Here is a 12207-nt window from a genome sequence, read left to right as displayed (position 1 = left end):
CCTAAGCAAATCGCTGAAACTTCTACAGAACTCAATTTTCTTTTATTTTTTCCACTGATTTCTAGAGAGAGTGGAAAGAAGGGGGCAGAGGAGAAAGAAACATCAATGTGACAGAGACACATCCATTGGCTGCTTCTTGGTTGCTTCCTGCATGCTCCCTGACCTGGGCAGGAATCAGACCTGCAACCAGGTATGTGTCCTTGACAGGAGTCAAGCCTGCGACCCTCTGGTGCACAGGCCAACGCTCTAACCACTGAATCACCTTGGCCAGGGCTCACCTAGAAAATTGCTAAGGGCTCTTCCATTCTAAATCTATTAAGCCAAGTAAAAGGACAAGGGAGAGGAAATGGGCCTTAAAGAACTGGAAGGATTTAAACTGACTGAGAAGAAAGGATATTCTAGGGAAGGAGCATGAAGGTACCTACCTTGTACAATTTCACTTATACGAGATATCTGGAGTAGTCAAAATCATGGAAACTGAAGGTAAAAGGGTAGGTGCCAGGAGCTGAGGGAAGGAGAAATAAGAAATTGTTCAATAGGTAGAGTTTTCATTTTTTCAAGATGACAAAGTCCTAGAGATCTGTTACACAACAATGTAAATATAGTTAACACTTCAAAATGATTAAGAAGGTAAATTTAATGTTTCTATTACCACAATTAAAAAGAAAAGGAGTCACAGAAATTAGTGTCCTAGAGGTCACACACTAATGCAAAAAACATTTCAAATCAACTAGTTTCTAATCCTAATCTCTAAAATTCCTTTTCTCCCAATTAGAAAAGTGAACATGTATTGTTAGTGGGACATAGAGGCTTCCCCAACAATAAAGCTGAGGGAGTGTGTTGAAAAAAATGAGGAAAGAGAAGACAATACAAATATTAAGCAACAGTAAAAATACAAAGCAGGGTATTCAAACACAAACCAATGGTGTCATCTCCACAAGCAATCCAGCCTAAATCCATTAAGTAAAACCATATAGAGAGGATAAAGAAAAACTCAACCTGTTTCCAAGGCCCAGCCCCCTCCAGTCCAACTCTCCAGCCCCCCTCACCCACCAGATTCTTCTACACTCTTCTTGCTCCATACATGCAACTGTACTCTAAGTCCCTAGTCCTCTTCATGAGCTGTGACATTACATGGTCTTTGCCCTTACTGTTTGCTCTGGCTGGAACACTGCTCTTTTTTTGTGCATTCTTCAGATTTCAGTCCAAATATCACTTCTGTGACTTCTCTAACTTAAATACTTGTCACAGTTTTTTATCTGTGTGATTATGTAATATCATCTGCTGAGGACAGGGACCATGTTTGCACTCACTACCCCTCATTTCCAAGACCAAGCACAGTGCCTAGTACCAAGAAAGCACTCAATTGGTGGACTAAGCGAATAAATGGGCACTAAATCTATAAAGAATGAAGGGGTCTCCTTAAGAGTGTGTATCTTTGCCCTAACCGGCTTGGCTCAGTGGATAGAGTATCAGCTTGTGGACTGAAGGGTCCCAGGTTCAATTCCAGCCAAGGGCACATGCCTGGGCTGCAGGCTTGATCCCCAGTATGGGGCATGCAGGAGGCAGCCAACCAATGATTCTCTCACATCACTTATGTTTCTCTCTCTCTCTCCTTCTCCCTTCTTCTCTGAGACCAATAAAGAGTGTGCATCTTCACAAAATGAATCTTTGGAAAATGCCCCAAAAAATGAACCTAAAGTCCCTATTCAACTCTTTAAAAAGAAAAACAAGCCCTAGCCAGTTTGGCTCAGTGGATAGAGCGTTGGCCTGCAGACCAAAGGGTCCTGGATTCAATTCTGGTCAAGGGCACATACCTCAGTTGCAGGTTCCTCCTTGGCTCCAGCCCTGGTCAAGGCTTGAGCAGGAGGCAACCAATATGTTTCTATCACATCGCTGTTTCTCTCGGTCTTTCCCTCTCCTTTCCACTCTCTCTAAAAATCAAAGAAAAAATATTTTCAGGATTTTTAAAATAATAATAATTTTTTAAGAGAAAAATGTCAACTCAGATGCATGTACAGGCGTACTCTGAAATGTTGCAGTTTCAATTCCAGACACCATAATAAAGTGAGTCACAATCTTTTTGCTTGTGGGAGGGTCTTGCCTACCATTAGTAATAAATGCAAAACCTGTGAAGCACAATAAAACAAAGCAAAACAAAATGAGGTATACCTGTATAAATTTCTCTAGCCCTCCTGCTGAGCATCCAAGGAAGATATTTTAAACAAACATACACACACACACATTCACATACACATACACATACACCCCATAGGTAAACTATTTCCTGATCCAGTGCCAGCTACATAGTAAGCATTCTGGAAATATATGTCAAAATGAAGAAAGCAACATTTCACAAGACTGGTAAGTGTATATGAAACAGTAAATAACTCTATTTAAATTGTGATGTCTTGCGGGGGAGATCAATTGGGGGAAAAGGAAACACATGTAAAACTTTAGACAATAGGAAACAAATAATATCTATACTTTAGATATATAATCCATAAACATATTCCTGAAAACTCAGACCCATACTGACCTCTCTTCCCGCTGATTTTGCATTTAAATAAATGTTATTTTACAGTTTCCCTAAAATTTAATGTGTGCACTCTCATTTCTTATTATGTATCCTTCCAGATGCATATAACACTGTAGGTACCATGTTTCCCCGAAAATAAGACATCTCCGAAAATAAGACCTAGCGCATGTAAAGATAAGACATCCCCTGAAAATAAGACCTAGCGCAACTTTGGGAGAAAAAACTAATATAAGACACTGTCTTATTTTCGGGGAAACAGGGTAATTAATAGTTCTCGAACCAAAATGAAATTATATTGCTTTGAATAATGAATTTTGAGACAGAAACTCCTGTATTTTATTCCCAAATAATAAGTCATTCCCAAAAATTGTTCACATGCCTGTCTGGGCTCTATTATCATTGGATTAAATGTAAAGTCATTATCTAACAATGTTACTACGCCTTCAAATTCAGTTATGGGAGGTGTTCAGTCTCTTGTAGTTCCATATAAATTCCAGTTTGTCTATTTCAAAAATACAGCTGGGATTTGGATACTATGTTGAGTCTGTTTTCAAATGTAAATCAGAGATATCAACACCACCTGCCCCTACTTTCTTCAACATAGCAAATTTCACTTGAAACTTCTCCTAAACCTACTCAGTCTCAGGGAGAGTACCTTCTGTAGAAAATCGGAAAATACAAAACCTTAACTACACAGTATTCACTGCACATTACTAAACACTGGAAAGTTCATTCCCAGGGAAAGGGTCAAATATAATCAATTAAATGAGTCTCCACGATCAACAGAACATTTCAAGTACATCGCTTTGGAAAGCAGCTGACAAACGGCAAATAATATATTTAAGTGGCTGCTGATCAAGGCTCCTGAAGCACCGGCACCGGACATCAGGGCCAGGGACCCTGGGAAGGCGCCCACAGGTGACCGCAGCCTCGGGAAGCATCCTCTCCACCGCAACCGGCCTCGCAGCGGACATGCTCCCCGCGCACCTCGCCGGGCTGCCGGGAAGGCCGCGTCTGCCGGGAGCGGGGGCGTGAGATGGGCAGGAGCGACGTCAGGGCCGGGAGGAATGCCAGCGGCGCAGGGCGCTCGCCCGGGCCGCCCCTGGTGCCCACGCAGCCCCGCAGAGGCCCCGCTGGCCAGCCCGGGTGGGCCCGGCGGAGGGGTCGAGGTGGGACTGGCGGGAGGGGGTGAGTGGCCTCACCGTAGCTCCCGGGAGGCCGCCGCCGCCAGAATTCCGCAGTTGCTAAGGAGAATGCTCTTCCGGGTCGAGGGCGGGCGCGGCGGGGTAGAGAGCAACGGTGGCCGGAAGGGACCAAGAGCGAAGCGCGGGTTGGTGAGCTGCGCCGGCGGTGGTCTGCGGTGGCTCGGCTGCGGCGGGAGCGAAAGGCCCGGAGCTCTTCCCGTGTCGCCTTGCGGGGGCGACTGGCTGGAGGGGTGGCTCTAGCAGGACGGCCTCAGGGACACCTTCCTGTCCGGCCGCGACGGGCTCCGGGCTCTGCGCTACGAGGCTGGCCTTCGAGGGGCGCCCTCCCGCCCCTGCCCTCACCCCCCGCAGCCCGCTTCTAGTCCCCGAGTGTGGCTCTGCCGGCCCTTACCTGTGACAGGGCTTTACTCAACGACCCTGCTCAGGGCCAGGTGCGGGGTTGGCACTGAGGATGCGGAGGGTGCAACCCAGTCTCGTCCCTGACCTCAGAATGCCAGGCCGCCGGGGGGCAGGCAGTGTCCTGCGTCCTGGATGGGCCACTATAGGAAGCGACTGGAGCCTGCCCAGAAGGGCCAATCTAGACACAAGTAGGGGAAAGCTGATGGTGGAGAGCCGAATAAAAAGGATACGGAAAAAAGTGTTTCAGGTTGGAGCTGGCTCAGTGGAGAAACTCCCAGAAAGATGAGTGTGGTCTATCCGGGGAAGTGTGTAGAGAAGAGAAAACGGCTAAGGATGGAAGCTAGAGAGCATCATTATGGTAGATGTGACCAAAGGAAAAAAAAAAACCCAAAGAACAATCAGATGTTGGCTTGAAGGACTGCTGAGGATATAGCAGGAGAGGACAGGGAGTGGTCACCCGCATCAAATATGGAGGTCAAGTGCCCACTGGTGACTAGGAAAATCAAAATTCAGGTATACAGTGTCATAATCTATAGTGGCTTGAGTTTGTCGTCCACCACTATATGCTCCATACTGAAACAAGGAAAAGAGATGACTTTATTCCTGAATATCTTAGTATTTTAAAAAGCACTGTCGGCCCTAGCCAGTTTTGCTCAGTGGATAGAGCATTGGCCTGCCCACTGAAGGGTCTCAGGTTCCATTCCAGCCAAGGCCACATGCCTGGGTTGCAGGCTCAATCCCCAGCAGGGGTCGTGCAGGAGGCAGCCAATCAGTGATTCTCATCATTGGTGTTTCTATGCCTCTCCCTTTCCCTTCCTCTCTAAAATCAGTAAAAATAATATATTTTTAAAAGCATTTGCAAATTTCAGGATTCCTCTACTGATAACTGAGTTCCTTGAAAGCAGGAAATATTTCTTGCTTACCCTTGTATCTACAGTGCCTGCCACACACAAAAGCTTTAATCAATGTTGTTTAAAGAATGAATAAATCCAGTCTTTGGTGTTAAATGTTCACACAAATCCTTTCAGAACCCTTAGCAAATCTGCGATGTAGGTCAAATTTGTCTATTCAAGTGTAGAAGATGGGAGAATACCAGCAGGGGCAGAGGATGTTGGAGGCCCAAGGGTTTAATGAGTGGGAGGGAGAGGGTCCAATGGAGCCTGGAATGGAAAACCCACAAGAGAAAAAGAACAAAGAATTGAAAATTTGGAGGCTGACTTTTGTGGGCCAGAACTAGAAATGAAGCCAAAGAAATAAAAAATAGAAGCAGGGCCCTGGCCAGCTTGGTTCAGTGGATAGCGCGTTGGCCTGTGGACTGCAGGATCCAAGGTTCAATTCTGGCCAAGGGCACATGCCCTGGTTGTGGGCTCGATGCCCAGTGGGGGGGCATGCAGGAGGCAGCCCATCCATGATTCTCTCTCATCACTGATGTTTCTATCTGTCCCTCTTCCTTCCTCTCTGAAATCAATAAAGAAATATATTTTTAAAAAATAGAAGCAGGAATAAACAGCAAAGACAAGAACAAGGGAATATGTATAACTTCAGGTGATTGTATAGGAATTGGACAGGCAGGTCCTGTTCTGATTGGACACTTGAGAGGAAGTGTGGTGTCAGCCAGTATGAAGGCTCCTTGCAGGGCTGGTAGACATATCTCCATGTCCTCTAAGTTCAGTGAGCCTACAGCTTCCTCATATGGGCCAAAGGAAAACCATAACACACTTTGGAGTGACTGGAGGGAGAGACTTATCTCACAAGTCCATAACTCCAGCACATTTTCATTATATAAAATATTATAATAAGCTCCACCAAAACATAAATATTATTCTCTGAAAGACTACAAATCTATTCCACTAGCCATCTATGGAAGTAAAACCACAAAATTCTAAATTGTTTGAAGAATTTTAAAATACCCAAAATATTAGCCAAGGGGGCATAGGTGTAACACCAGCAAGACAGGACCAGAAATGGTTATAATTTGTAAAAGGAAGTTAAGTCAATTGTTTTGTGAACAAAAAGAGCAAAATCAGCCTTTAAGGTAGAAAAAGAAAGACCCAAATACATGAAATATATTAGGTGAAGTTTATCCCACAATGTCCTAGCAGACTTGAATATAGCATCTATTCTAAAGAACTGTGCTTTGTTAAAGGACCAACGTGACTCATGAGGCTCAACTTGGCTGGGATTCTGGGAGATTTCAATGATGCCTCAAGAGATAGACACTTACCTTTTCTAAGAAGGGCATATTTTTTTTACAGAGTGGTTCCTCCAATATTTCAAGTACCTATCTGGCTCCATACCTATAGGTATTATTATATTATCAATTATATTCTCCATGCTGTACTTCACATCTTTGTGACTTCTGTAACTACCAATTTGTACTTCTTAATCCCTTCACCTTTTTTACCTAGCCTCCCAACTCCCCTCCCCTCTGTTAGTTGTCAATCTGTTCTCTATATCTATGAGTCGGTTTCTATTTTGTTCATCAGTTTATTTTGTTCTTTAGATTCCATATATGAGTGAAATCATGTGATATTTATCCTTCTCTGACTAGCTTATTTCACTTAGCATAATACTCTTCAGGTCCCTCCATGTAAGAGATCCCTTCTTTTTTTATACCTGCGCTAGAGGAGCCCAGTGCACCAATTCGTGCACCAGTGGAGTCCCTTGGCCTGGCCTGTGGGGATTGGGCCAGACTAGCTCTCTGACATCCCCCAGGGGGTCCCAGATTGCAGGAGGGCAGTTCTTGGGTGGCATACCCCAGAATCAGGCTCCCTCCTCTCTGGTTCCAGATTCATTACCCGAGAACCACAGCTGCAAAGTCACCACAGCTTGGAAGCTCCTCTGTTAGCGTCTGCCCCCTGGGTCAGTGCATGTCATAGCTACCCATCGGATGGTCACTTAGGCTTTTATATATATAGATAGTATTCCATGGTGTAAATGTAACACCGCTTTTTTTTTTTTTTTTAATATATTTTATTGGTTTTTTACAGCGGGGAAGGGAGAGAGATAAGAGCTAGAAACGTCGATGAAAGAGAAACATCGACCAGTTGCCTCCTACACACCCCTTACCAGGGATGTACCTGCAACCAATGTACATGCCCTTGACTGGAATCGAACTTGGGACCTTTCAGTTCACAGACCGACGCTCTACCGCTGAGCCAAACTGGTTTCGGCGTACCACTGCTTTTTTATCCACTCATCTACTAATGGGCACTTGGGCTGTTTCAAGATCTTAGCTATTGTAAATTGTGCTGCTATGAACATAGGAGTGTTTAGGTTTCTTAGGATATATTTCTAGAAGTGGGATCACTGGGTCAAATGGCAGTCCCATTTTTAATTTTTGAGGAAACTATACTATTTTCCATAGTGGCTGCACCAGTCTGCATTCCTACCAGCAGTGAACTAGGGTTCCCTTTTTACCACATCCTCTCCAGCACTTGTCATTTGTTGATGACAGCCATTCTGGTAGGTGTGAAGTGATACCTCATTATCATTTTAATTTGCATCTGTCTAATGATTAGTAACTTTGAGCATTTTTTCAGATGTCTCTTGGACATTTGTATGTCCACTTTGGAAAAGTGTCTATTTAAGTTTAAACTGTTTTTTATCCTTACCCAAGGATATATTTTGAGAGAGAGAGAACATGAGAGAGAAACATTGGTCAGTTGCCTCCCATACATGCCACTCCCAGGAATCCTTTTGGTACACAGGACAACACTCCAACCAATTGAGCCACCCAGCCAGGGTAAGTTGTGAGTTATTTTTAATATTAACCCTTTTTTTGGATGTATCATTGGCAAATATCTTCTTCCATTCAGTAGGTTGTCTTTTCGTTTTGTTGATGTTTCCTTTGCTGTGCAAAAACTTTAGTTTGATATTGTCCCATTTGTTTATTTGTTTATTTTTTTTAATATATATATATATATATATATATATATATATATATATTTTTTTTTTTTTTTTTTTTTTTTTTTTTACAGAGAGGAAGAGAGAGGGATAGAGAGTCAGAAACATCGATGAGAGAAAATCATCGATCACTTGCCTCCTGCACACCCCACACCGGAGATGTTCCCACAACCAAGGCACATGCCCTTGACCGGAATCGAACCCAGGACCTTTCAGTCCACAGGCTGACGCTTATCCACTGAGCCAAACTGGTTTCGGCTGTTTATTTTTTTTGTTTGTTTCATTTGCCCAAGAGGATATGTCAGAAAAAAATATTGCTAATAGAAATGTCCAAGATTTTATTGCCTATGTTTTCTTCTAGGAGTTTTATGGTTTCAGATCTTACATATAAATCTTTAATCCATTTTGAGTTCATTCTAATATATGATATAAGAAGGTATAAAGGACATATTTTTTGAGAACTGAAAATAATGGGGAATATAAGACATTTTGGGGAGGCTAGCAATCTGAATCTGTGCCAGTAACCTGCCTTCTAATACAAACTCTTGCTAGCCGATAATTAACTCCACTGATGCCTGTCTTGTCTTGCAGAACCTGTTTCCCAGAATACTCCCATTTTACAAAGGGGCCATAAACAAAAAATGTAACAGCTTAGCTAGAAGGGAGGTCACTAGGATCACCCAGTCCAGGCGTTTAGATACAACCTAACCTCCCCATTCTAACTGACTCAGGAGGGGCTGTGGAAACCCACCACAAAAGCTGGTAGTCAAGAAACAGAAAACAAACAAACCAAAGGGTATAAAGAGAAAGCTTTCTCCATATTCACTCACTCAAGATTTGGAGAACTGGCCGAAACCGGTTTGACTCAATGGATAGAGCATCAGCCTGCAGGTTCAATTCCGGTCAAGGGCATGTACCTTGGTTGCGGGCACATCCCCAGAAGGGGGTGTGCAAGAGGCAGCTAATCAATGATTCTCTCTCATTGATGTTTCTAACTCTCTATCCCTCTTCCTCTCTGTAAAAAATCAATAATATATATATATTTTTTTTTATTATTATTATTATTTTTTTTTTTAAAGATTTGGAGAACTGACCCCCTGAGTCACAGTACTAGTACATCTGAAAATAAATGGGTTTATCCTGGATCTTCCAGTACTCCCTGTATATTTCTCAGTCACCTGGTAAATTCTGTAACAAAAAGAGTTGTGAGTAAACTGTGTACTTCCAGAATAGTCAGGGCATGGAAAGTTCCAGATGCTATGCTTTGTCTGACTTTGGTCCCTGAATAATGGCTGATGGCCAGTTAATGGTACAAAGTGCTTTGGAGAATGCCCCCAAAACCCAAGATACGAATGGAGGATCAGAGTTATCACACCCCATTTGTGTATGAAGTGAGCCATCTGTTGCCTCCAGAGAATTATATTTTGCATTTGAGAGACTGTGTCTGTTATGAAGTCCAAGCCTTCTGGGGAGTTTAGAGTAAGAAGCTATCGTTGCCCCAGACTTTTCAATTTCAGCCTACTGGTGACATCTAACCACCACCACTTGGCCTCTCCCTATATTGACATCACTCAGTCACAAAGGAGTCCTTCTTGACATCTCCACTTTCCCTCATCACCTCATCCTCATTCTAACAGCCCAATCCAAGAATAAGTCCTGTAGATCAAACATGTTAACTCAAAGGCTAGCACAGGCCAAATAAGGTTTAAGTTTATGTGGGCTACAAAAAATAAAAGCTTCAATTTTCATAAAAACATAGATTCAATAGAGACATGCTAAATACAAAGGGCTAAAATAAGTAAGCAATTGCTAACGTAAAATAATAGAATATTTTAACAAAAATTAATATTTTTTTCTTGAACATTAACTTACCAGACACTGAATAACTGCACAAGTGAATAAGCGTAATGCAAATCAGCCTACTTTTCTTCTTCTCAGCGAAATATTTCCTGTTGCACACATCAAACAAGTCAGTACAAGACTAATGACGGGGCAATCGGCTGCTAAAATATTTGCTGCTAATATCAGTGCATAGAAATGGTGCACCCCCGCATAAGGCAGTGTAAAGAAATGAATGCAACATGATTATATTAATCAGTCATTAGTGAATGTTATAGTTTGTTATTAATAATTACATATAACAGAATATTGTAAAAATTAAGTTACAATTTTATTAAAACATTTTTTTACATACCATTATATTGGCTGGGCTGCAAAAATATTCGTTATGGTGTGGGTCCCATGTGTCCCATAGTTTGACATGCTTGCTGTAGATTGTCTCTTCCCTACCCAATTCCACTGTCACCAATCACAGTGAAAGGAACAAATAACCAAGCAACTGAGGATCAATAAGAAGTGTTGCAACCTCAAAGATGAAGCAAGGTGATAATATCTGACAATCCCTGTGTGTGTGTGTGTGTGTGTGTGTGTGTGTGTGAGAGAGAGAGAGAGAGAGAGAGAGAGAGAGAGAGAGAGACTCTTCAGGAGATAAAATGGAATAAAGGCATTCAACAACTCCTTTGATTGCCTTTCACATGCTAATATCACCTTGAAGAAAGTCAAAGATAATGAAAGGACTATTAAATAGGTTAAAGAAAAACTAAGGTAGAATGAACATATTCCAAGAACCAAAAGTGGAGGTGTGTTTGCCGGCCTGAGGCTGCGACTTTGGAAGGCCTCAGCTCAGTGTGGGTGCGTTAAAGTGCCAGGAGCCCCGTCGTTACCTGTGCAGGCTGACGGTGCTGTGGGCTGACGGTGCTGTGGGAGAGCAAAAAACACTTCTCATCGAACACGTATCCATTGTTCTGGGCCGCCTCCACTGCAGCAACTAGACCCACCCAGGCCATTATTCCCAACTTGCAGTTTTTGTCTGAGTATAGCCTGTTTTTCTTCTTGTCTCACTTTAAACTTAGTTTTAAAAACTACATTTTTATTTTCCTTCTACTTTTATAGTATTATTTTTTTCTTAGCTTTTTAAATATAAATACTTCCAGGACATTCCTATTAATTTTATTATAACAGGATGTTTATCAACATGTTATTCTTAACTTTTTAGATGTTTTTTTTTTTTCTCTTTTCTAGTTTGTTGCTCTTTTTCTTTTTTCTTTTTTTCTCTCTCTCTCTTCTTTTTTTTTCCTTATCTCTTCTACTCCCCCAATCCCTTCTCATACAGGTTAATTCTTTTTTTATTAAATTTATCGGGTGACATAGTTGATAAGATTATATAGGTTTCAAGTGTACATTTCTGTGATACATGATCAGTATATTGTATTGGGTGCCCACCACCACAGTCAGATATCATCTTCTATCAACATATATGTGGCCCCCTTTTCTCTTTACTACCCTCCCACTCCCTTTTCTTTGGCAACCACCATACTGTTGTCTGTGTCTATGAGTTTCAGTTTTATATCCCACATATGAGTGAAGTCTTATGGTTCTTAGCTTTTTCTGTCTGACTTATTTTGCTTAGCCTGATATTCTTCAGGTTTATTCATGTTGTCTCAAATAGCAGTATTTCATCTTTCCTTATGACCAAGTAGTATTCCATTGTGTTTGGTACAAATACATCTTTTTTATCCAGGGCACTTTGGTTGTCTCCATGACTTGGCCACTGTGAATAATGCTGCAATGAAGATGGGGTGCATATATCTTTGCCAATAAATGTTTTAGAGTTTTTCAGGTAGATACCCAGAAGAGGGATTACTGGGTAGTTCTTTGGTCTTTTTATTTTTTATTTCACATATGCTACTTCAAATGTGAAATTTAGAAAATTATCTTATTTGAAAGGTTATTCTTTCTAGACTTTCATTCCTACATTTTTAAATTTGTTTTAATTTTTACACTCTCATCCTATTTTAATCTTTTCTTTCTCTGATCTCCCATCTTGCATATCCTTTTCTGGTTTCAAACTTTCTGTTTTAATCACAAATGTATCTCAGCAGCTGCAAATGGCATCTAACAATTATTACACTTTAAAAGAGAAAGAATGGTATTAAATTCACCAAACCCAGAATGTATATACCCAGAATGTGTTGGAGAATTCACTGTAGTGGGAGGTCTTTATAGGACAAGATTTTGCTTTTCTCTTGTACCTTGCCCCCAGCCAGATACCAGCCTCATATGAAGCTAGAAAGGCAACTCCCTCCAGAGACATAGAAG

General features: G+C 41.8%; 1 protein-coding gene across 8 annotated transcripts in view; it reads right to left on the bottom strand.

Annotated features, from left to right (window-relative positions):
* The window catches only part of DIS3L2 (DIS3 like 3'-5' exoribonuclease 2), a 279142-nt gene extending 275263 nt beyond the window's left edge, over positions 1 to 3879 (bottom strand). For 3 of the 8 annotated variants that reach the window (XM_036420600.2, XM_036420601.2, XM_045575689.1), the window contains exons 1-2: positions 3742 to 3878; positions 426 to 505 (exon numbers count right to left, since the gene is read on the bottom strand). The gene's annotated coding sequence lies outside the window, so the exon portion shown is untranslated. Of the gene's footprint in view, positions 1 to 425; positions 506 to 3741 lie in introns of all 8 variants that reach the window. The other 5 variants (XM_036420607.2, XM_045575690.1, XM_036420606.2 and 2 more) reach the window with 4 other exon arrangements.
* Between the last annotated feature and the right edge of the window lie 8328 nt (positions 3880 to 12207).

The sequence above is a fragment of the Pipistrellus kuhlii genome, unplaced genomic scaffold (assembly GCF_014108245.1).
Source record: "Pipistrellus kuhlii isolate mPipKuh1 unplaced genomic scaffold, mPipKuh1.p scaffold_m20_p_7, whole genome shotgun sequence".
NCBI classification, from domain to species: domain Eukaryota; kingdom Metazoa; phylum Chordata; class Mammalia; order Chiroptera; family Vespertilionidae; genus Pipistrellus; species Pipistrellus kuhlii.
The sequence above is the reverse complement of the archived record's forward strand: the minus strand, read 5'-3'. Positions and strand labels throughout refer to the sequence as shown.